This window comes from Balaenoptera physalus (assembly GCF_965194825.1).
Source record: "Balaenoptera physalus genome assembly, chromosome: X".
Taxonomy (NCBI): Eukaryota; Metazoa; Chordata; class Mammalia; order Artiodactyla; family Balaenopteridae; genus Balaenoptera; species Balaenoptera physalus.
Window position 1 is genome coordinate 21,433,567 of NC_138903.1, and position 26,600 is coordinate 21,460,166.

Consider the following 26,600-nt stretch of genomic DNA (forward strand, 5'->3'; position numbering starts at 1 on the left):
TCTGCAAGAAATTCTTTCCCTGCCCCAAGGTCATAATGATACTGTGCTTTTTCATATTTAGGTCATTAATTCATCTGGAATTTTTTTCTCTATTGTGTGATATAGGGATCTGATTTTATCTTTTTAATATGAATTTGCCAAGTAGTTCAGCCTTTCTCCTCACTAATTTGTAATGCAACTTGTGAAGTTTATCGTATTCTCACATATATACATCTGTTTCTACTTTCTTCTGATTTCATGGGTCTGTTTGACTATATACCTATACCACTCTGATTTAACAATGATGGCTTTATAGTTAAATCTTAATAAGTGTTCTTTTTCTTCAGAGTTTTAAAGCTATTTTCCTTCCTTTGTTTATTTTTGGGTCAGTTTGTTGGTTTCTATGAAAAACTGTTGGATTTTTATTGTATTTGCATCAAATTTACAGAATAATATATAGATACATATAGATGTATGCTAAGTAGTGGAGCTGGGGTCTGAATCTGGGCATAGTCTACTGCTTTTCATAAAGCTCTTGCACAACTTTTGTTAGATTTTTTGCTAGAAAAAAATTTTGTATAATTTTTGTTATTGTGAATAGGATTTTCTTTTAGATACTGTTTCTGTATTGATCATGTAACCTTGCTGAACTTTCGTATTACCATATTTCATAGATTCTGAAGTACATCTCGCCCCCATTTTAATATGTCAGAGATTCATATAGATCTTCATTTGATGGTGTCCTATAATCACTGTTGTCCAGGTAGCAGTCATGATGTAGTTATTGTTTTTACATGCACATACTTGGTCAAGACTCTTCATTTTGTCATCACTTAAATGAGTATGTGCATTGTTGTGTTTTAATTTCACACCCAACAATACAACTGAAGGCAGAAGGAATTGTGAGGTGGGTGTCTTACTGGAAAGAAAATCACATAGATAATTATGGAGCATTTTAAGAAATGCTGCATCACCAGCACTCTTGTTGGTAGAGGACAATATTGTTAGGAAAGATTGAATAGCTATGAGTAGAAAAGCATTCCATAGTAGGACCCTGAATGTGAAGTTTTAGGAGTACTCTACCAATTTCTTTTTTTTTTTTTGCGTTTCATCATTTATTTAATGTTTAAGCTCTCACACTAGATTTTTACATGCTGGTGACCACTGACAAATTATTTCTCCCACAGAACTATAACCACATGTTCGCGGACAGTATAAATATATGGTTGAGCTAATGTTAATACACATCACCATTTTATTAATTATATAATAAAACAAATTGTCAAATATCCAAATATTAAGTTACACAGCTCAAAAAGCATATAAAATATTAAATGTCTGCTCAATTCATTAGCAGAAGCCCTTTTTTTTTTTTTCAAGAGAGGTTGGGAATCACACTTCAAACAAAAATAAAATGGTAAACAACTTCAGATAAGTTTGAAAAAAAATTACAAGAATTTCAGAAATTTTATGATTAAGAATTGTTTTAGCTACAATAAAGTATTTCCACCTTTTAAAAAATATTTACTAAATTAAAGCACATATTCTACATGTTCTGCACAAGACAAAGACAACATTTTACTAAAAATATTTAATAGCTCCCTCCCATTCTTTTTTCAGGCCCTCCCTGTAGGTTGTACCCCAAAGTGCAAACATTAAAATTAACTGTAAGGCTTTTTTGTCTGGAGACATTAAAGACATGTGCTTCTTTTACAATGTAGATTTTCAAAATGGAGGTCTTCTATAACAGCACAAAATGAGATTTATAGAAAGACATTAAATAATCACTGTAAGACTTGGTTAATTAAAAAAAACCAAAATGAGCAAATCTGATGTATACTGGTATGAATGTGGAAGACGTAAGCATATTGTGAGCAAATAACATTATAGGCCCTACTTTCTATGTTTGAAATGATGGAAGGAATAAACCACATAAGGTCCAGAGTTTTCTTAGTTCCTGGGATTTTAGTTCTATGTGATACTAAAAATATACAAGTATTGTGCTGGGTATTTTGGCACCTAGTCTTTCTAAATTTCTTATATATTGGTAAGATTCTGGCATGGAAACAGATTTAAAGACATGACTCAATACTGCATGATTTCAGGAAAGGTCAATTGGTACAAACGATAATAAGCACATTTTAAATGCTGAACAGCAAGAATCCTTTGCTAAGTGTCCAAGGAGGTTGATCATAACCCAGACATAGAAGTTGCAATTCTGCCAGGCTTGTGGCCTGGTAAAACTGCTTTTCGACACTCCTATGGAAGCTTCATCAGACTTCACGAAGCCAACGTGCTGGCTAACATGTACAACAAATTCCGTCCTGTCTAGGTTCCACTTCCAAGCAATGGCGTCAGGCACCCCAGTTTTATTGAAAGCAACAGTTGTTCCTATGACCATTGGAGTTTTTGAAGCACAGCCGCATTTTAGGACGATACTCCTCCAAATACAAAAGTTGCTTGCTGTTGAAAGCTCCACGCTGCTTTTGTCTTAGCAACTGTACTGCATCTTCATGTTTCATTCCACCTTCAATTAATGCTAGGGCGACAAGCACTGGACCTCTCCCAAGGCCTGCAACACAATGAACGGCAATACAACAACCAGGGTCTTCATGGAAGTTAATTTTCAGGAGACTTAACCAATCATCAACTGTCTGGTTAGATGGTGGTGTGCCATCATCAAAAGGCCAATTGAGAACATGGATGCTTTCTTTCTCCACAAGAGTAGTGTCATAAGTTGCTTCACATATTCTTGCTATTGTGGTAAATCCATGCTTCTTAAGTTCCTCTATAAATTTGTTTAAGGTCGCATTGGTTGGATTAAGAAATCTCATGTTCTTATAAGTGACTTCCACAGGAGCTGGGCGGTTCATTCGAGCCATGTTAATTTAGTTAAAAAAAATACCCAATAGGTTTATGAAAGAATTTAAAAACTTGAATACAGAAATGATGCAAAGAAACTGAGTCTACTTCAGTACACTCCACTTGAAATTCTCAGTGCTTTTGAGTATGAAGTTGAGAGTAATGGGAAATGAAATGAACCTCCTAACAAGGAGCAGCAATTCTTCAATTCAGTGATACTGAGGCAAGAGAAAGGAAGTGCACTGAGCTTTACCCCATCCAGGTCAGAACTCTTGTAAAAAATGCTCTGTGGATTTCAGTTCAACACTTCTGTGTCCAGGTTAACCACTCATATGGGAGCTTCTTGGTAGAGTAGTAATGAATTTCTACAGTTCATTTGTCTGCACAGAAGTTGTGCTGTGCCTGGCAGTAATCTCCACTGCCCCTCAGAAACTCCATAAATGTATGACCAAGAACACCACAGAACTGAGGAATATGTCTACTCATTCAAGATTGAGGCCTAATCATACAGCTGGTCCTGAGGTGGCGGTGGTGGCAGGGCCAGGGCGGCGGCTTTGCGGGTATCGGCAGGGTCACCGGACTCCCAATTTCTTTTGCTGCTATTTTTTCTTCTATATATCCACAGGATATAATGAAAATATGTCTAAATAAGTCTAAAAGAATTGTCTTGATAAATCTAAAATGAAATTTCTAGGTAATAAAGTATAGCATCAGTTTAACTGGCAGGATATTTTTCTTAGATGTAGGTAAAACAAGGATGCATCTTAAAATAGGCGATATTTTTAGATTCAATGAAATGTGGGAGTAATAACAGTTTATTACAGTTTATAATTCTTGTATTTTCTGAATACATAGGTATGTGTGAGTAAAGATGTTTTATTTTCCATTCCTTTTTGCCTCCTCTTTCTTTTTTGATTGTTTTCTTTTTCTTCTACTTCACTGACTAATGCCTCTAGCACAGAGTTGCATGAAAGCATTGATAACAGACATCATTGTCCACGTGCTTTAATGGAGTGCTTCTAATATTTTATCATTAAGTATGATATTTTCGTGGTTTTTTTTGGAGGGAGGAGATATTTATTAGTTTATGTTCTCTTTTACTTAGCATTTTAGAGTTTTCGTTGATTTTTTAAAATGTTTTTGCAGCCTCTATTCGTGTGATGAATTGTATTCATAGATTTTGTATTTTAAACTGTCTTTGGAGTTCCTGGATATTTGCATCCTTTTGTTATTGCCATGTACTTTTTCTTTTTATGCTAACTTCTTAAGATGTGTTGCGGAATAATTCTTCTCCTTTGAAACAAGTTGTATTTCATAGAGATGATCTGTTTCTGGAAACTTAGAAGTCATCTGTGAAACTGTCTTTGCCTGGTGTCTTTTTTTGTGAGTTGTTTTTTGATTAATAGTTTGTTTCATGGTGATAAGTGTTTTTGGCTTTTCTTAAGTTGCTGTTATTTATACAAAATGAACTGTATTCTAGAAAAATATAAAATTTCAAATATATTGGTATAAAATATAGGCTACTCTAATGACTTTAAAATGTCTAATTTCATTAATTTGTTCCTTTTTTTTCTGATGAGTACTGCCAATAACTTGCCTATATTAAGGCTTTTCAAATAGTTCTTTTTATTGACCATTTCTCTTTCTGCTCCATGTGGTTAATATTTCTTTCTTTCTATTTTATTTGCATTTATTCTGACATTTAAAAAATTTAAGTTGGAAGTTTAGCTCATTAGTTTTAACATCTTTATTGGAGTATAATTGCTTTACAATGGTGTGTTAGTTTCTGCTGTATAACAAAGTGAATCAGCTATATGTATACATATATCCCCATATCCCCTCCCTCTTGCATCTCCCTCCCACCCTCCTTATCCCACCCCTCTAGGTGGTCACAAAGCACCGAGCTGATCTCCCTGTGCTACGCGGCTGCTTCCCACTAGCTATCTATTTTACATTTGGTAGTATATATATGTCCATGCCACTCTCTCACTTCGTCCCAGCTTACCCTTCCCCCTCCCTGTGTCCTCAAGTCCATTCTCTACGTCTGCATCTTTATTCCTGTCCTGCCCCTATGTTCTTCAGAACCAATTTTTTTCTTTTTAGATTCCATATATATGTGTTAGCATGCGGTATTTGTTTTTCTAACTTCACTCTGTATGACAGACTCTAGGTCCATCCACCTCACTACAAATAACTCAGTTTCATTTCTTTTTATGGCTGGGTAATATTCCATTGTATATATGTGCCACATCTTCTTTATCCATTCATCTGTCAATGGACACTTAGGTTGCTTCCATGTCCTGGCTATTGTAAATAGTTTAGCTCATTAGTTTTTAATCTCTACTCTTATATGCTTTTAAAACTATAAAATTTCCTCTGAACTGTAACTGGTACTGTGAATTTTATGTGAATTGATTTTTTATTATTTAGTTCTAAATATATTGTGGTTTTTATAATTTTCCTATTGCTCATTGAATTATTGAGACTCTTCAAATTTAAGGGAATTTTTTTTGGGAGGTGTTATTACCTCAGTGACATTTATTTCTAATTTTACTATATTATAGTTGGGGGACATTGATTAATAATTTGTATTTCTCTATACTAACAACAAACAACTTGAAAATAAAACTTAAAAGCCAGTACATTTGATTGATTGTTTTATATTTTGTTTTAAAAGCTAGTAGTACAATTTATAGTAAGATCAGAGAACATCCAGTACCTTGAAATAAACCCAACAAAGCTTATTAAGACCTTTAGTGAAAGCATTACTGAGAGAAATGAAAGAAGAACTCATAAATGGGGAGAGATACGATGTTCATGGATAAGAAGTATCAATGTTATAAACATGTCAGTTTTCAACGAAGTCCCAATCAAAACCCCAACCGGCTTTTTTTTTTTTTTTTTTTTTTTTTTAAATAGACCAGTTCTCAGATTTATATGGAAATGCAAAGGGCCTGGAATAGCAAAGGCAGTCTTGAAAAAAAAAGTTGGAAAACTTACACTACCATATATTAAAGCTTATTATAAAGATGCAGTGATTAAAATAGTGGGTGCAAGGCCAGATTGATCAATGAAACAGAATAGTGTCCGAGAGTAGACCTACATATATAAGGTCAATTGATTTACAACAAAAGTGTGTTGGGATTTTGATTGAATGTAGAGGTTAATTAAGAGAGAAGTAATACTACTGATCCAGTATATTCAAGAGCAAGATTGATTTCTCTGTATATTTGTATTTAAAAAATCCCACTTAGAGTTTTCAGTTACTCTTATTAATGATATTTTACATTTTTAAGTGTTACATAAGAAAGCTTTTGTCTTTAAAATGAAAAGCTTTTGCCATCAAGTATATTAATTTTATACCAGCACATTTTATGAATTCATTCTGATATTAAGATTTTAGTTGATTCTCTTGAATTTCTTGGATAAGTCATATATAAATAAATATAATTTCTTTCAATTAATAATTATATCTTGCATTTCATTATCTTATCTAATTGCATTGCTTATCAGTTCCCATACAATCTTAAATAATAATAGTGTTAGTGGGCATCCTTGTCTTAAGTTTGACTTTAAAAGAAATACTTTTAGTGTTTCACCTTAGTTTTAATACATGTCTTTTTGTTATAAAGTGATACTGATATCATTCTCCTATCTAAAAATACATGTTGTAACATGAACTAGTTTAAGATTTGCATGTGTGTTTTTTAAACCAGCTTTATTGAGAGGAAGTTGTTACAAAATTCACCCTTCAAAAGTGTACAATTCAGTGGGGTTTTTTTTGGTAGATTCAGAGTTGTGCTACCATCACCAGTAATTTTAGAACATTTTTATCCCTCCAGAAGGAAACTCTGTACCCAATTAGCAATCACCTCCCACCCCCAGCCCCTGACAGTCTACTTTCTGTCTGTATGGATTTGCCTATTCTTCATGTTTCATATTTATGGAATCCTGTAATATGTGGCTTTTTGCATCTGGCTTCTTAGCATAAGGTTTTCAAGGGTCATCTACGTGATAGCATGTACTAAGATTTCACTCCTATTTATTGTATTTTTTCTAACTGTTAAAAAAAATGTCTTTCTCTTCCAATTTGACTAGTTTAAGTAAAAAAATAGATGTTGAATCTCAACTTTTCAGCATCTATTGAGGCACATCAGGATTTTCCTTTTTTGACCTCTTAATTTGGGCCATTATTTGGTTGCATCCTTGAATTCTAGAATAACCATACTTTGTCAAGGTGTCTGTGTGTGTATGCACGTGCACGTGTGTGCACGTGTGTGTCTATATATATTATATGATGGATCACATTTGCAAAAACTTGACTTGGGATTCGTAATTAACCATGTTTGTAGTTTGGTTACATTATTTTTGTTAGGTTTTCTAAAAAACGGTAAATTAGTTTTATTTTAAGTTATGAATTTTATTTTATTTTGTTTTTATACAGCACGTTCTTATTAGTTATCTGTTTTATACATATTCATGTATATATGTCAATCCCAATCTCCCAATTCATCCCACCACTACCACCACCCCCCTGCCACTTTCCCCCCTTAGTGTCCATACGTTTGTTCTCTACATCTGTGTCTCTATTTCTGCCCTGCAAACCGGTTCATCTGTACCATTTTTCTAGGTTCCACATATATGTGTTAATATACGATATTTGTTTTTCTCTTTCTGACTTTCACTCTGTATGACAGTCTCTAGATCCATCCACGTTTCTACAAATGACCCAATTTCGTTTCTTTCTATGGCTGGGTAATTTTCCATTGTATATATGTACCACATCTTCTTTATCCATTCGTCTGTCGATGGGCATTTAGGTTGCTTCCATGACCTGGCTATTGTAAATAGTGCTGCAGTGAACATTGGGGTGCATGTGTCTTTGTGAATTATGGTTTTCTCTGGGTATGTGCCCAGTAGTGGGATTGCTGCATCATATGGTAATTCTATTCTTAGTTTTTTAAGGAACCTCTATAGTGTTCTCCATAGTGGCTGTATCAATTTACATTCCCACCAACAGTGCAAGAGGGTTCCCTTTTCTCCACACCCTCTCCAGCATTTGTTGTTTGTAGATTTTCTGATGATGCCCATTCTACTTGGTGTGAGGTTTAATTACTATTATTATTCTTGTAATTTATTTTTAATGTGTTTATTTATTTTTGGCTGCATTTGTCTTCGTTGCTGCGCGCGGGTTTCTCACTGTGGTGGCTTCTCTTGTGGCGGAGCATGGGCTCTAGGCATGCAGGCTTCAGTAATTGTGGCTCTCAGGCTCTAGAGCACAGGCTCAGTAGTTGTGGCACACAGGCTTAGTTACTCTGTGGCATGTGGGATCTTCCCGGACCAGGGATCGAACCTGTGTCCCCTGCATTGGCAGGCGGATTCTTAACAACTGCGCCACCAGGGAAGCCCCCTCATTGTAATTTAGATTTGCATTTCTCTAATAATTAGTGATGTTGAGCAGCTTTTCATGTGCTTCTTGGCCATCTGTATGTCTTCTATGGAGAAATGTCTACTTAGGTCTTCTGCCCATTTTTGGATTGGCTTGTTAGTTTTTTTAATATTGAGTTGCATGAGCTGTTTATATATTTTGGAAATTAATCCTTTGTCCGTTGATTCATTTGCAAATATTTTCTCCCATTCTGAGGGTTGTCTTTTTGTCTTGTTTGTAGTTTCCTTTGCTTTACAGAAGCTTTGAAGTTTCATTAGGTCCCATTTGTTTATTTTTGTTCTTATTTCCATTACTCTAGGAGGTGGATCAAAAAAGATCTTGCTGTGATATATGTCAAAGAGTGTTCTTCCTGTGTTTTCCTCTAAGAGTTTTACAGTGTCCGGTCTTACATTTAGGTCTCTAATCCATTTGGAGTTTTTGTGTATGGTGTTAGGGAGTGTTCTAATTTCATTCTTTTACACGTAGCTGTCCAGTTTTCCCAGCACCACTTATTGAAGAGACTGTCTTTTCTCCATTGTATATCCTTGCCTCCTTTTTCGTAGATTAGTTGACCATAGGTGCGTGGGTTTATCTCTGGGCTTTCTATCCTGTTCCATTGATCTATATTTCTGTTTTTGTGCCAGTACAATATTGTCTTGATTACTGTAGCTTTGTAGTATAGTCTGAAGTCAGGAAGTCTGATTCCTCCAGCTCCGTTTTTTTTCCCTCAAGACTGCTTTGGCTATTCGGGGTCTTTTGTGTCTCCATACAGATTTTAAGATTTTTTGTTCTACTTCTGTAAAAAATGCCATTGGTAATTTGATAGGGATTGCATTGAATCTGTAGATTGATCTGGGTAGTATAGTCATTTTCACAAGATTGATTCTTCCAGTCCAAGAACATGGTATATCTCTCCATCTGTTTGTATCAGCTTTGATTTCTTTCCTCAGTGTTATAGTTTTCTGAGTACAGGTCTTTTACCTCCTTAGGTAGGTTTATTCCTAGGTATTTTATTCTTCTTGTTGCAATGGTGAATGGGATTGTTTCCTTAATTTCTCTTTCTGGTCTTTTGTTGTTAGTGTGTAGGATTGCAAGATTTCTGTGCATTAATTTTGTATCCTGCAACTTTACCAAATTCATTGATTAGCTCTAGTAGTTTTCTGGTAGCATCTTTAGGATTCTCTACGTATAGTATCATGTCATCTGCAAACACTGATAGTTTTACTTTTTCTTTCCCAATTTGTTTTCCTTTTATTTCTTTTTCTTCTCTGATTGCCATGGCTGGGACTTCCAAAAATATGTTGAATAATAGTGGCGAGAGTGGACATCCTTGTCTTGTTCCTGATCTTAGAGGAAATGCTTTCAGTTTTTCACCATTGAGAATGATGTTTGCTGTGGGTTTGTCATATATGGCCTTTATTATGTTGAGGTAGGTTCCCTGTATGCCCACTTTCTGGAGAGTTTTTGTCATAAATGGGTGTTGAATTGTGTCAAAAGCTTTTTCTGCATCTATTGAGATGATCATATGGTTTTTCCTTTTCAATTTGTTAATATGGTGTATCACATTGATTGATTTGCGTATACTGAAGAATGCTTGCATCCCTGGGATAAATCCCACTTGATCATGGTGTATGATCCTTCTAATGTGTTGTTGGATTCTGTTTGCTAGTATTTTGTTGAGGATTTTTGCATCTATATTCATCAGTGATATTGGTCGGTAATTTTCTTTTTATGTAGTATCTTTGTCTGGTTTTGGTATCAGGGTGATGGTGGCCTCATAGAATGAGTTTGGGAGTGTTCCTTCCTCTGCAGTTTTTTGGAAGAGTTTGAGAAGGATGGGTGTTAGCTCTTCTCTAAATGTTTGATAGACTTCACCTGTGAAGCCATCGGGTCCTGGACTTTTGTTTGTTGGAAGATTTTTAATCACAGTTTCAATTGCATTACTTGTGATTGGTCTGTTCATATTTTCTATTTCTTTCTGGTTCAGTCTTGGAAGGTTATACCTTTCTAAGAATTTGTCCATTTCTTCCAGGTTGTCCATTTTATTGGCATAGAGTTGCTTGTAGTAGTCTCTTAGATGCTTTGTATGTCTGCGGTGTCTGTTGTAACTTCTCCTTTTTCATTTCTAATTTTATTGATTTGAGTCCTCTCTTTTTCTTGATGAGTCTGGCTAAAGGTTTATCAATGTTGTTTATCTTCTCAAAGAACCAGCTTTTAGTTTTATTGATGTTTGCTATTGTTTTCTTTGTTTCTATTTTACTTATTTCTGTTCTGATCTTTATGGTTTCATTCCTTCTACTAACTTTGGGTTTTGTTTTTTCTTCTTTCTCTAGTTCCTTTAGGTGTAAGGTTAGATTGTTTATTTGAGATTTTTCTAGTTTCTTGAGGTAGGCTTTTATTGCTATAAACTTCCCTCTTAGAACTGCTTTTGCTGCCTCCCATAGGTTTTGGATCATTGTGTTTTCGAAAAATGGTAAATTAGTTTTGTAAAAAGATTTGAGATGGGTTTCCTCCTGTGTTCAGCTAGCTTTGCGAAAAGCCTAGAGCTTTTTGAAAGGCTAACAGACATCTTTCTCCTCCCCCCCCCATTTTATGGTGATTGGGTTCTCTATCTCTTATTGAGTTAATGCTTGTAAATTAACATTTCTTTTCAGTGTGCTAGCATAGAATTATAGACTGTTTTCTTACAAGTTTTTTACTTTTCCTGTATCTGTTTTTTTCTTTATTTCAAATTATGTATGTTTGTGCTTCCCCCCAGTTTCCTCCTTTCTTTTAGATTATTATCTAGTAGTAGTTTCCTATCTCCCCAAATCCCTGAAAAAAGCAGGCATGGATTTGGGTGGGGAGCGGGGGGGGCGGGGAGTGCAATGTGAATTAGCTGATTCCCTAGCTTTGCTCCAGAGAATGATCATGGAATTAATGCTGCTGATACTCTACCTGGAGCTGATACTCAGTGGAGCATGCCCATTGTTGGTCATGTAAGAAACAGGTGGGGAGGGGAGGGGGGAATAGATGAAGGTAGTCAAAAGGTACAAACTTCCTGTTATAAGATAAATAAATACTAGAGATGTAATGTGCAGTATGATGAAGGTAATTAACACTGCTCTATGTTATATATGAAAGTTGTTAAGAGAGTAAATCTTGAGAGTTCTCATTACAAGGAGAAGAATTTTTTTTTCTGTTTCTTTGATGTTGTATTTATATGAGATGATGGATATTCACTAAACCTATTATAGTAATCATTTCATGGTGTATGTAAGTCAAATCATTATGTTATACATCTTACACTTATAGAATATGGAATGTCAGTTATATCTCAGTAAAGCTGGAAAAAAAAAAAAGATGAGCAAACAAAGAAAAAAAGAAGCAGGTCTGCAGGTGTATTGCAAACCAGCCCTTTCATTGTCCAGCATGTTCTTTTTTTGTTTTATGATTAAAGGATTTATTAAGTTATAGGTACAAAACATACTCCTAATAGTATTAGCAGAGGATCAATGTAAAAATGCTCCATAACTTTGCAAATGTCAATTTAAAAATTTTGTTACAGTTGTTGAAAGGCCTATTATATTCTTGCCAGTATTTAAAATGTACAGAGAACATTGTTAGTGTCAGCATTGAGTTTACAGAGCCTAACAGACCCAAAGTGATGTATTTAAGAAGAGCAATAATAGGAAGCATGTGTGTTCATGTAGGTGAGGGAAAGAGTAGGGTAAGTATTAGTCAGGTTACTGTTTTGGTGCATATATATGGAATCTAAAAAAAAAAAAAAGATTCTGATGAACCTAGGGGCAGGACAGGAATGAAGACACAGACGTAGAGAATGGACTTGAGGACACGGGGAGGGGGAAGTGTAAGCTGAGACGAAGTGAGAGAGTAGCATTGACATATATACACTACCAAATGTAAAATAGCTAGCTAGCTGGAAGCAGCTGCATCGCACAGGGAGATCAGCTCAGTGCTGTGTGACCACTTAGAGGGGTTGGATAAGGAGGGTGGGAGGGAGACGCAAGAGGGAGGGGATATGGGGATATATGTATACATATAGCTGATTCACTTTTATACAGCAGAAACTAACACAACATTGTAAAGCAATTATACTCCCATAAAGATGTTAAAAAAAGAAGTTACTGTGTTGGTCAATTGGCAAAACAGTAATTTTAAGAAGTTTCCGAGTTTAAAAAGATTTAAAATAGTTTAAAAAACTGTAAAGCTGCAGTACATGTTTTTTACAACTGGTTATTAGAAAACTAAGGAAAGCCGTCATTAGCTTGAATAAAGTAACATGAAAGTGAGACTGCTTTAGTTTAGGGGAAAAAACCCCTGAAATTCCAATGCATTATCAGAAAGATTTTCCAATACAAGGAGACATGTTGCTCATTAAGGAGGAGTTCGATAAGAAAAGCACTTTTTTTTTGGCTGCACTGCGCAACATGCGGGATCTTGGTTCCCTGACCAGGGATCGAACCTGTGCCCCCCTGCAGTGGAAGCACAGAGTCTTAAACACTGGACCGCCAGGGAAGTCCCCTGAACAGCACTTAACTAAATTAACAACTGTGGGAATGACCAGTTCAGAGATGAAGTAAATGCCTGATTTTGGGAAGGATGGCAAGTGCAAGAAAAAGATTAAAAAAAGTTTCTGATAATACCAACAATTCTTCATCATGTACTGCATTTGACAGAAATTAACCTTTTTTTTAAAAAAAAAAAATTTATTTATTTATTTATTTAGGGCTGCGTTGGGTCTTCGTTGCTGTGCACGGGCTTTCTCTAGTTGTGGCGAGTGGGGCTTCTCATTGCGGTGGCTTCTCTTGTTGCAGAGCACGGGCTCTAGGCGTGCGGGCTTCAGTAGTTGTGGCACGCGGGCTCAGTGGTTGTGGCTCACGGGCTCTAGAGCACAGGCTCAGTAGTTGTGGTGTACGGGCTTAGTTGCTCCACAGCATGTGGGATCTTCCCGGACCAGGGCTCGAACCCGTGTCCCCTGCACTGCCAGGTGGATTCCTAACCACTGCGCCACCAGGGAAGCCCAGAAATTAACCTTTTAAAAATTTCCCCTGACGGTTTTATTTAGTTTAACTCTTCTGTGTACTGTGTAGTTTAAATTAATCTCCATATTAGGTCAAAACAGTCTCCATCCTTTGATCACATCAAGTGTTTCACAAAGTCCACTCCAGTATACCTCAACTAAAGGTGGTTATTAGAGGAAATCATGTGAGTAGGATTTCTGTTCAGAGTGTCAGGAAAAGCTGATAAACTAAACTATTTTTTTAAAACTTCAAAATCAAAATGAGTCATCTAAAGAGATTTGTTAGACATTATGATATACAGTAGAGTTTTATGTAATGAACATGGATAAATTATTGAGTATATTAAATAGCAATATTTCATGAAGGAGGCTGTACTACTTTATATAACAAAAACTGTGTAGAAAGTGTATGCACTTCCTGGGACCTCCCTGGTGGTGCAGTGGTTAAGAATCCACCTGCCAATGCAGGGGACACGGGGTCAAGCCCTGGTCCGGGAAGATCCCTCATGCCGCGGAGGAACTAAGTCTGTGCGCCACAACTACTGAGCCTGCGCTCTAGAGCCCTCAGGCTACAACTACTGAGCCTGCGTGCCACAACTACTGAAGCCCGCGTGTCTAGAGCCCATGCTCTGTAACGAGAAGCCACTGCAATGAGAAGCCCTCGCACTGCAACGAAGAGTAGCCCCCACTCGCCGCAAGTAGAGAAAGCCCACGTGCAGCAACGAAGACCCAATGCAACCAAAAATTTAAAAAAAAAAAGTATATATAAAGAAAAAAAGGGTATGTACTTCCTAACATCAAGCTACAGTCTTAAAGACAAAGGCATTTAAAAAGTGTAGTGCTTAGAGAGGATTAACCAAGATGGCGGAGTAGAAGGAGGTGCTCTCACTCCCTCTTGCGAGAGCACCAGAATCACAACTGGCTGCTGGACAATCATCGATAGGAAGACACTGGAACTCACCAAGGAGGACACCCCACATCCAAGGACAGAGGAGAAGCCACAGTGAGACGGTAGGAGGGGCGCAATCAGAGTAAAATCAAATCCCATAACTGCTGGGTGGGTGACTCACAGACTGGTGAACACTTATACCACAGAAGTCCACCCACTGGAGTGAAGCTTCTGAGCCCCACGTCAGGCTTCCCAACCTGGGGGTCCGGCAACAGGAGGAGGAATTCCTAGAGAATCAGACTTTGAAGCCTAGTGGGAATTGATTGCAGGACTTTGACAGGACTGGGGGAAACAGAGACCCCACTCTTGGAGGGCACACACAAAGTAGTGTGCGCATCGGGACCCAGGGGAAGGAGCAGTGACCCTGGGGGAGACTGAACCAGACCTACCTGCTGGTGTTGGGGGGTCTCCTGCAGAGGCGGGGGTGGCTGTGTTTCACCGTGGGGACAAGGACACTGGCAGCAGAGGTTCTGGGAAGTGCTCCTTGGCGTGAGCCCTCCCAGAGTCTGCCATTAACCCCATCAAAGAGCCCAGGTAGGCTCCAGTGTTGGGTTGCCTCAGGCAAAACAACCAACAGGGAGGGAACCCAGCTCCACCCATCAACAGTCAAGTGGATTAAAGTTTTAAGGAGCTCTGTCCGCCACGGCAACAGTCAGCTCTACCCACCACCAGAGCCTCCCAGCAAGCCTCTTAGATAGCCTAAACCACCAGAGGACAGACAGCAGAAGCAAGAAAAACTACAATCCTGCAGCCTGTGGACCAAAACCCACAGTTACAGAAAGATAGACAAGATGAAAAGGCAGAGGGCTATATATCAGATGAAGGAACAAGAAAAAAACCCCAGAAAAACAACTAAATGAAGTGGAGATAGGCAACCTTCCAGAAAAAGAATTCAGAATAATGATAGTGAAGATGATCCAGGACCTCGGAATAAGAATGGAGGCAAAGATCGAGAAGATGCAAGAAATGATTAACAAAGACCTAGAAGAATTAAAGAACAAACAAACAGAGATGACCAATACAATAACTGAAATGAAAACTACACTAGAAGGAATCAATAGTAGAATAACTGAGGCAGAAGAACGGATAAGTGACCTGGAAGACAGAATGGTGGAATTCACTGCTGCGGAACAGACTAAAGAAAAAAGAATGAAAAGAAATGAAGACAGCCTAAGAGACCTCTGGGACAACATGAAACGCAACAACATTCGCATTATAGGGGTCCCAGAAGGAGAAGAGAGAGAGAAAGGACCCGAGAAAATATTTGAAGAGATTATAGTCGAAAACTTCCCTAACATGGGAAAGGAAATAGCCACCCAAGTCCAGGAAGCGCAGCGAGTCCCATACAGGATAAACCCAAGGAGAAACACGCCGAGACACATAGTAATCAAAATGGCAAAAATTAAAGACAAAGAAAAATTATTGAAAGCAGCAAGGGAAAAACGACAAATAACATACAAGGGAACTCCCATGAGGTTAACAGCTGATTTCTCAGCAGAAACTCTACAAGCCAGAAGGGAGTGGCATGATATACTTAAAGTGATGAAAGGGAAGAACCTACAACCGAGATTACTCTACCCGGCAAGGATCTCATTTAGATTTGATGGAGAAATCAAAAGCTTTACAGACAAGCAAAAGCTAAGAGAATTCAGCACCACCAAACCAGCTCTACAACAAATGCTAAAGGAACTTCTCTAAGTGGGAAACACAAGAGAAGAAAAGGACCTACAAAAACAAACCCAAAACAATTAAGAAAATGGTCATAGGAACATACATATCGATAATTACCTTAAACGTGAATGGATTAAATGCTCCAACCAAAAGACACAGGCTTGCTGAATGGATACAAAAACAAGACCCATATATATGCTGTCTACAAGAGACCCACTTCAGACCTAGGGACACATACAGACTGAAAGTGAGGGGATGGAAAAAGATATTCCATGCAAATGGAAATCAAAAGAAAGCTGGAGTAGCAATACTCATATCAGATAAAATAGACTTTAAAATAAAGAATGTTACAAGAGACAAGGAAGGACACTACATAATGATCAAGGGATCAATCCAAGAAGAAGATATAACAATTATAAATATATATGCACCCAACATAGGAGCACCTCAATACATAAGGCAACTGCTAACAGCCATAAGAGAGGAAATTGACAGTAACACAATAATAGTGGGGGACTTTAACACCTCACTTACACCAATGGACAGATCATCCAAAATGAAAATAAATAAGGAAACAGAAGCTTTAAATGACACAATAGACCAGATAGATTTAATTGATATTTATAGGACATTCCATCCAAAAACAGCAGATTACACGTTCTTCTCAAGTGCGCACGGAACATTCTCCGGGATAGATCACATCTTGGGTCACAAATCAAGCCTCAGTAAATTTAGGAAAATTGAAATCATATCAAGCATCTTTTCTGACCACAACGCTATGAGATTAGAAATGAATTACAGGGAAAAAAACGTAAAAAAGACAAACACATGGAGACTAAACAATACGTTACTAAATAACCAAGAGATCACTGAAGAAATCAAAGAAGAAATCAAAAAATACCTAGAGACAAATGACAATGAAAACACGACGACCCAAAACCTATGGGATGCAGCAAAAGCAGTTCTAAGAGGGAAGTTTATAGCTATACAAGCCTACCTAAAGAAACAAGAAAAATCTCAAGTAAACAATCTAACCTTACACCTAAAGAAACTAGAGAAAGAAGAACAAACAAAACCCAAAGTTAGCAGAAGGAAAGAAATCATAAAGATCAGAGCAGAAATAAATGAAATAGAAACAAAGAAAACAATAGCAAAGATCAATAAAACTAAAAGCTGGTTCTTTGAGAAGATAAACAAAATTGATAAGCCATTAGCCAGACTCATCAAGAAAAAGAGGGAGAGGACTCAAATCAATAAAATCAGAAATGAAAAAGGAGAAGTTACAACAGACACTGCAGAAACACAAAGCATCCTAAGAGACTACTACAAGCAACTTTATGCCAATAAAATGGACAACCTGGAAGAAATGGACAAATTCTTAGAAAGGTATAACCTTCCAAGACTAAACCAGGAAGAAATAGAAAATATGAACAGAACAATCACAAATAATGAAATTGAAACTGTGATTAAAAATCTTCCAACAAACAAAAGTCCAGGACCAGATGGCTTCACAGGTGAATTCTATCAAACATTTAGAGAAGAGCTAACACCCATCCTTCTCAAACTCTTCCAAAAAATTGTAGAGGAAGGAACACTCCCAAACTCATTCTATGAGGCCACCATCACCCTGACACCAAAACCAGACAAAGACACTACAAAGAAAGAAAATTACAGACCGATATCACTGATGAATATAGATGCAAATATCCTCAACAAAATACTAGCAAACAGAATCCAACAACACATTAAAAGGATCATACACCAAGATCAAGTGGGATTTATTCCAGGGATGCAGGGATTCTTCAATATACGCAAATCAATCAATGTGATACACCATATTAACAAATTGAAGAAAAAAAACCATATGATCATCTCAATAGATGCAGAAAAAGCTTTTGACAAAATTCAACACCCATTTATGATAAAAACTCTCCAGAAAGTGGGCATAGAGGGAACCTACCTCAACATAATAAAGGCCATATATGACAAACCCACAGCAAACATCATTCTCAATGGTGAAAAACTGAAAGCATTTCCTCTAAGATCAGGAACGAGACAAGGATGTCCACTCTCACCACTATTATTCAACATAGTTCTGGAAGTCTTAGCCACGGCAATCAGAGAAGAAAAAGAAATAAAAGGAATACAAATTGGAAAAGAAGAAGTAAAACTGTCACTGTTTGCAGATGACATGATATTATACATAGAGAATCCTAAAACTGCCACCAGAAAACTGCTAGAGCTAATTAATGAATATGGTAAAGTTGCAGGATACAAAATTAATGCACAGAAATCTCTTGCATTCCTATACACTAATGATGAAAAATCTGAAAGAGAAATTATGGAAACACTCCCATTTACCATTGCAACAAAAAGAATAAAATACCTAGGAATAAACCTACCTAGGGAGACAAAGGACCTGTATGCAGAAAACTATAAGACACTGATGAAAGAAATTAAAGATGATACCAACAGATGGAGAGATATACCATGTTCTTGGATTGGAAGAATCAACATTGTGAAAATGACTATACTACCCAAAGCAATCTACAGATTCAATGCAATCCCTATCAAATTACCAATGGCATTTTTTACAGAACTAGAACAAATCATCTTAAAATTTGTATGGAGACACAAAAGACCCCGAATAGCCAAAGCAGTCTTGAGGGAAAAAAACGGAGCTGGAGGAATCAGACTCCCTGACTTCAGACTATACTACAAAGCTACAGTAATCAAGACAATATGGTACTGGCACAAAAACAGAAACATAGATCGATGGAACAAGATAGAAAGCCCAGAGATAAACCCATGCACCTATGGTCAACTAATCTATGACAAAGGAGGCAAAGATATACAATGGAGAAAAGACAGTCTCTTCAATAAGTGGTGCTGGGAAAACTGGACAGCTACATGTAAAAGAATGAAATTAGAATACTCCCTAACACCATACACAAAAATAAACTCAAAATGGATTCGAGACCTAAATGTAAGACTGGACACTATAAAACTCTTAGAGGAAAACATAGGAAGAACACTCTTTGACATAAATCACAGCAAGATCTTTTTTGATCCACCTCCTAGAGTAATGGAAATAAAAGCAAAAATAAACAAATGGGACCTAATGAAACTTCAAAGCTTTTGCACAGCAAAGGAAACCATAAACAAGACGAAAAGACAACCCTCAGAATGGAAGAAAATATTTGCAAACGAATCAACGGACAAAGGATTAATCTCCAAAATATATAAACAGCTCATGCAGCTCAATATTAAAGAAACAAACACCCCAATCCAAAAATGGGCAGAAGACCTAAATAGACATTTCTCCAAAGAAGACATACAGTCGGCCACGAAGCACATGAAAAGATGCTCAACATCACTAATTATTAGAGAAATGCAAATCAAAACTACAATGAGGTATCACCTCACACCAGTTAGAATGGGCATCATCAGAAAATCTACAAACAACAAATGCTGGAGAGGGTGTGGAGAAAAGGGAACCCTCTTGCACTGTTGGTGGGAATGTAAATTGATACAGCCACTATGGAGAACAATATGGAGGTTCCTTAAAAAACTAAAAATAGAATTACCATATGACCCAGCAATCCCACTACTGGGCATATACCCAGAGAAAACCGTAATTCAAAAAGACACATGCACCCCAATGTTCATTGCAGCACTATTTACAATAGCCAGGTCATGGAAGCAACCTAAATGCCCATCAACAGACGAATGGATAAAGAAGTTGTGGTACATATATACAATAGAATATTACTCAGCCATAAAAAGGAACGAAATTGAGTCATTTGTTGAGACGTGGATGGATGTAGAGACTGTCATACAGAGTGAAGTAAGTCAGAAAGAGAAAAACAAATATCGTATATTAACGCATGTATGTGGAACCTAGAAAAATGGTACAGATGAGCCAGTTTGCAGGGCAGAGGTTGAGACACAGATGTAGAGAACGGACATATGGACACCAAGGGGGGAAAACTGCGGTGGGGTGGGGATGGTGTTGTGCTGAATTGGGCGATTGGGATTGACATGTATACACTGATGTGTATAAAATTGATGCCTAACCTGTAATATACAAAAACAAACAAACAAAACAACTAATACTAAACTTTCATTGGATTATTTGTATGGAAATATGTTAATATAAATGTTTCAGACATTACATGAAATTTCTAAAAATCTTATATGTTCTGGTATAATGTTATAAGTCATAATCCTAGTTATTACCTTAAAATGTATATCTCAGAAATAACTAATTTTCTTGTCAACTGCATTATTATGAACTTTCATCAAATTTTTAACTGTGGTCACTTTTAAGTCTTTTGTCATTTACAGACAGTTCTGGGTGTACTCTGATGCTTTTGCAAATATGTTCCTATAAAAGGGTTTCATCTTTAAGAAATTCATGGAAAAGACTGACAAGTACAGGTTTCTGGTAACTGACTGTACTGCTGAACTGAATGAATAAGCAGAACTGAATTTTCAGAACTCTAATGAAAAACTGGTGAACTCATAAAAGTGCTAACAAAAGATCAAGATTAAAAAAAATTAATTACATGGGACTGAGTGAACTGATGAGGATGAGTATAATTTTTGTGACTTTGTCTGAATTAAAAAAAAAAAATCCAACAAGGACTCAGAGGCAAAGAATATACAAATCAATTTTCACTGCAAAGTAAAGGAGCTGTTACAGTGGAGGATTACTGGACTGAATGTCAGTATTATGACATAGTATGAGTGTGTTTCATGTTTGGTAATTGCAATCATTGTTGCTTTAAAAAAAAAAAGTGTAGTGCTTAGTGTTTGTAGCACGTCAATGCAACTAACTTCAGAGGGTGTTTTGGCAACTCTTTAAAAATTTTCTTTATATTTTTTATTTTTAAAGCACTTTGTTGAGGTATGATTGACATGTAAAAGCTTTATACATTTAATGTATACATTTGATGAGTTTGGGGATAAGTATACACCTGAGAAATCATCACCACCAGCAAAGCCATAAACATTCATCACCTCACAAAGTTTCTTCCCACCATGTTGTCATCATTGTCTTCTTCTTCCTATTCTTCCTCTTCCCCTCCTTCTCCCTCTCCTTCTCCCTTTCCTTCTCCGTCTTAGTAAGAACACTTAACATAAGATCTACCCTTTTAGCAAATTTTAAGTATACAGCACAGTATTGTTAGCTATAGACACTGTGCCATAAAGAGGATCTCCAGAACTCTGTATCCTTTGAACATTATGTCTCCAACTTCTCTTCCTTTTTAACCCCTGGGAGCCACCATTCTACTCTCTGCTTCTCTGAGTTTGACTGTTTTAGAGTCCACATATAAGTGAGGTCATGCAGAATGTTTTTTTTTTTCTCCTGTATCTGGCTAATTTCACTTAGCATAATGTCCTCTTCCATCCATCTTGTCACAAACAATGGAATTTTAAGGCTGAATAATATCCCACTGTATGTATATATCACATTTTCTTTATCCATTCATCTGTCAGTGGACATTTAGGTATTTTGGCAACTCTTAATCTGAACATGAATAGGGGCTTTGGAAAAATAAGACTTTAAGAAGGCTTGTCATTTTAGGTCCAAATTTTTTATTTCCTATTTAAAAGCTCTTTAAAAAAATTTTTTTTTAATTTGAAGTATAGTTAATTTGCAATGTTGTGTTAGTTTTAGGACCAAATTGTAATAGATTTTGAAAGTTCGAACTCTTAGATTTTAAACAAACAAAACCTTGAAATTACTGATTGGCTCAAATGGTTTTATGGAAAAAACTAATCTGTAACAAAAACTTGGCATTGAATTTTTGAGCAAAGTGTACAAAAGTTCCAAGTAGGACAGGGCAAGGAAGGACGGGGCTCTGACATTTACAACAGGAAGCATTTTCTCTTCCTGTTCTTGACACAGAGGGTGGGCAAGGTTTTTTGAAAATAAAATATTGTATTAGGGAGTAGAATTTGAATTAAAGCTATTAGCTTAATATTATTAATTATATATATCTCTTTCCTTATTTTTTGAATGTTTGATCTGTCAGGTGTTGATAAGAGTTGTAACTTTTCACTACTATTGATTTTTTTTCAGTTTCTATCATAGTTTTTTTGCTTTTACATATTTCCATTCTGTTTTGACACATACAAATTCATAATGACTTCAAATTCAAGATAGAGTAGAGAAGACACACATTTATTTTTACTTCCTTTTGAAATCACATTGAGGAAGAAGTATAAAAATTCAGAGAAAAAAGAAAACCTGAGAGGTATGCCACTTGTAGACCAGAATATGATGAATTTCTGGTTGAATAAAGCAATTGGGAATCAATTAATGGCAAAGCCCTAGAGAGCTTAGTGAACCTGTGGCCCTATTTGGAAAGTTGGAAGGACCATCCCAAAATTGTCATTCTGTGTTTTCCCCAGTGTCAAAAGTGGGGACATCCGAGGAGAAAGAGCAAGCCATGGGCACAGCCAGATAATTAAAGTTATGGAAAGCGAAGCCTTTTACTTATCAGTATAGATATCTCTAGTGGTTTTCCTCCTGAGCTAATGCCAAAAATTTGGCTCTCTGAATTGCAAATTCATCCATAGGAAATTCCAAAGTGGGTACTGTGAGGAGAAAGTTAAGGACCGTGCTTTAGGTAGCTTGTAGTATCCTGAGGGATATTGGACCTCCAGTACCTGCAAGATGTGCTACTCATCCACCTTAAAGGAAAGCCTGGCTAGTTACATGGTTCCTTTCTCTCCCTTGGCCTCATTCTAGACGGGACTCCTTTGGTCAGAACTTAGGTTCATTGCTAGGCAAACAGGGTTTCTCACTTGGGCTGAGGAAATACAGCCCAGCTATCAGAATGTAACTCTAGACCCTCATCTACAGATAGGAATGGACAACCTGTAAGAACCATGCTTTTGAGGAAAACCATCAGTCTGAAAGAGAGGCACCAAATTCAACAAACTGAATAATGAAACAGCAGAGGAGACAGGTTAATATAGGGTACAGAATAAACTTTAAATCCTCAGAGATATTTGAGAAGATGCAGTATCCACTGAAAAAAGATTGCTGTGAAAAAGAAACTAAGTTTACTTTGGAATTAAAACATGATCTTTTAAGTAAAAATTCAGTAGATGGAGTGAAGATCAAATTAGCTTAGAAGGAAGAGTTTAGGGATTCTGAGAATGTAATAGAAAGACAAAGATAGAAAATACAGGAGAAAAAGTTAAAGCAATATGGAGGCTAGATTTAGGAGTTCTTACATCCTATAATAGGAATTCTAGTAAGAATGAACAGAGAAAATGGAAGCAAGTATTGAAACAGAAGAAAATTTTTTGAGTTCAAGAAGGGCTCAAATCTTTTGATTGGAAGATTCCCACTGGGTTCTGGAAGTAAGACCACCAGAGCTTGTTAGAGTGGTAGCAGTGAAAATAAAGGGGACATGATGAATTTAAGAGTGGATGACTATGAGACATATAAGGGCTGAATTGGTAAGAGAAGTGAAATAGCATTCCAGATTTGAAAATTAGATATCTGAAGAAATGATAGCTGCATTTCCCACATTGAACAATGTGGGAAAGAACTGGGAAAGAAATTCATAGCTTAAGAGGGAAGATATTAATTAGGCTTTAAGTGTAAATTTTCACCAGTTCCAATTTCCTTCTAAGAAAAATTCTGTTACAGGTGGATCTGCTTTTGCTTCTGTTTCCTGTAGCTTGAGCAATTCCATCTAATCTGTACGATACAGTTTGGTTTTCTGAGCATGGCTTAGGGAGAGGAACTAGAGTCAAGTCATAGAATTAAAAGGCATGGAGTTTTGGGAAGACCAAAAGCAGACAAATGATTCTTGTATGCTTATGACAAAAAGCAAAGTGAAAATATAAGCACCTTCCCCGAGAGGGAGATCATGAAAGTGTCTAGGCATCAAAAGATATATTATCAGCTCGGTGGTTTGTGACCACCTAGAGGGGTGGGATAGGGAGGGTGGGAGGGAGGGAGACGCAAGAGGGAAGAGATATGGGAACATATGTATATGTATAACTGATTCACTTTGTTATAAAACAGAAACTAACACACCATTGTAAAGCAATTATACTCCAATAAAGATGTTAAAAAAAAAAGAAATAAATTATATTCATTATCCCAGATTTAAGACAGATAAAATGCCACTGCTATACCTATTAACTTGGCATGGTATTTTTATTGCTTTATTTTGAAGAATTGAAGAAAATTATTGTGAATTTCCTGAGTTTCTCTCAAACCAATATTTCCCTTAAAATGGTACGTTTTTCTGTTGTGAATTCTTCCATAGCATTTTTAGGATCATGACTCCTGCATCTGGGAAGGGAATATTTTACAGAGCTTAAGGTGAGAGTGACGTCCCGGAAGTATTTTGAGGACATTTGATAATCAGACTGAACATTAGTATGTGTTCGCCCAAAGTGTTAGGTTCTTGGTTCTCTGAACCGTTCTGCTTATTTGTCTTCAAATTCAACTGTTCTCTGGGCTTGGTTCTTGCAGCAAAGGTAGGGGCACTTTGCATTACATCATCAGCCTGCGCTCCCCACCCTTACTTTATCACAATCCTGAGAACTTTCCTGAGTAGGTTCTATCCTAAGAACATTGGTTTCATTCTGGTTGTGAGAGAGATTTACTTCTAACCCCACAGGGGTTACAAAGTTGAAGTATAGTCATCTCTGCTTAGAAGTTCAAAACATGTTTTTTTCCTGATTTGAGTTTTTATAATGACAAAATAGAAGGAAAAATAACCAGTCAAAACTGTTTGTTGAACAACTGTTGCTTACCTGAGTCAAAATAAGGTGAGTGGACACCCTCCATTTGGGCCAGAATATCTGTTAGGAAATGGGTATGATGTGAAATGTTGGGAAATAAGTGTGTTATGGTAGCTTGGGTTAATATTTTAGAGCACCCTGAATTTTGGGGAACTGCTGAAGCTTTCTGAGCAGGGGAGTGCCGTGATCAAAGCAGTACTTCCGAGGATTAGTCTGCCCACAGATTGCAGGAATGCCCTGGCATTTGGCACCAGCCATTACTTGTAGGTTCCTGGTCATTTGTTGTGGGAGTGGCAGAAAGTGAAAGGCCAGTTGAGAGGCTATTTTTGTTCCCTGGGGATCAGGAAATACGAAGCTGAGAGTGAATGGTGACAGTGGGAGTAAAAAGGGACAGATTCCTGAGAAGTTGTGGAGAAGGAAGGGACAGTCTGACAACCTGACCGAATATAAGCAGGGAAGAAGGAAAAGGCCTTAGTGGTCATGTCAGGAGAAAGCAAGGTTTTCTCCTGATGAAAATGTTCAGCATGGGACTTCTCTGGTTGTATAGTGGTTAAGAATCTGCCTGTCAATGCAGGGGACACGGGTTCGATCCCTGGTCCGGGAAGATCCCGTATGCCGTGGAGCAACTAAGTGCGTGCGCTACAACTATTGAGCCTGCGCTCTACAGCCCTTGAGCCACAACTACTGAGCCCACGTGCCACAGCTGCTGAGCCCAGGCGCTGCAACTATTGAAGCCTGCGCGCCTAGAGCCCGTGCTCCACAACAAGAGAAGCCACCGCAATAAGCCCACGCACCGCAACGAAGAGTAGCCCCCACTCGCTGCAACTAGAGAAAGCCCGCGCACAGCAACGAAGACCCAACGCAGCCCCCCCACTGCCCCCCCCCAAAAAAAAGATGTTCAGCAGACAGTGTGGTGGAAGTGTTAGGTACTACCCTGAGTATGTGGATTTGGGGAATCATCTTTGTGTAAATGCTAGTTGAAACCCTGGAATAAAGAAAAAGAAGAGAAGAGGGCTGAGTGTCCCACCCTGGGCGGGGTTGCAGTAGTGGGAGAGGACCAGCAGAGTAAACAGTGGTTGGGAAGATGGGAAGAGGACTAGGATGTCACTTAAACTGAGGTAGGAGAGAATTTCAAAATCGAGGGGATTATCCATCAAACTCTAGTAGAAAAGCTGAGAAAAGGAGTTATTGTGCAGGTGGAGAATTCTTAGAGTTGATGGGTTTGGGTTTATGTAGGGAAATTGGGGAGAGGAGCCTTAACTACCTTAAGGAACCCCATTTATTGCCTTCTAAATTGGCTTGATTTCATGTATACTATGCCATTATGCTTAGAAAATTAGCTTATGTTTATCATTTTGTAATTACATTTTTAAAAGGAGAAAAAGAATTATGGCTAGAGGTGATTTTGATGGGGAGAGAGCAGTGACAGCTTATTCAGAGCATGTACGTTTTCCATTTTTTATAGTTGAAATGTTTTTTGTTTTTTGGTCCTTTTGTTTGAAGCACTTTGAGTAAATAACGTGAAACATGCTCCTTCCTGAAAATGAATAGAATATGCCTCAGAGTTGACAAGCTGAAAATCTGTTTATTATATTAACATTAATTAAATGAGTTTCTCATGGATATTTCATTAAGGAGTATATATATGTATATAAATGCAAGTTTGGCATCTGAAAATAAGACATAAATAATCATAATTTACAGCAAACAAGTAGAGTCAGGGAAAAAGGAAAAAAGATAAAGTGCTATAGAAATTCAGAGGGGGGAGAGATTATTTTCAGCTTTTTCTTTTTTGTGTGTGTGGGGAAGGGGACTTGGGGGAAGATCCAAGCAGAGGTGATAGGGGAAAGGTGTTCTGGGTAGAAGAAACCCTGAGCCAAATATAGAGTTGGGGTCTTATGTGGATA

At 37.2% G+C, this 26,600-nt stretch overlaps 1 protein-coding gene and 2 pseudogenes across 8 annotated transcripts in view; 1 reads left to right on the forward strand and 2 right to left on the reverse strand.

Moving 5' to 3' along the window:
- The window catches only part of ZFX (zinc finger protein X-linked), a 79,290-nt gene that overhangs the window by 14,335 nt on the left and 38,355 nt on the right, over positions 1–26,600 (forward strand). The window lies entirely within an intron of this gene.
- LOC309652943 (protein tyrosine phosphatase type IVA 1 pseudogene) lies at positions 111–2,861 on the reverse strand (annotated as a pseudogene). The gene has a single exon. The product of its transcript is annotated as a protein tyrosine phosphatase type IVA 1 pseudogene (transcript).
- On the reverse strand, positions 3,214–3,348 carry LOC309652972 (annotated as a pseudogene). The gene has a single exon. The product of its transcript is annotated as an uncharacterized misc_RNA (transcript).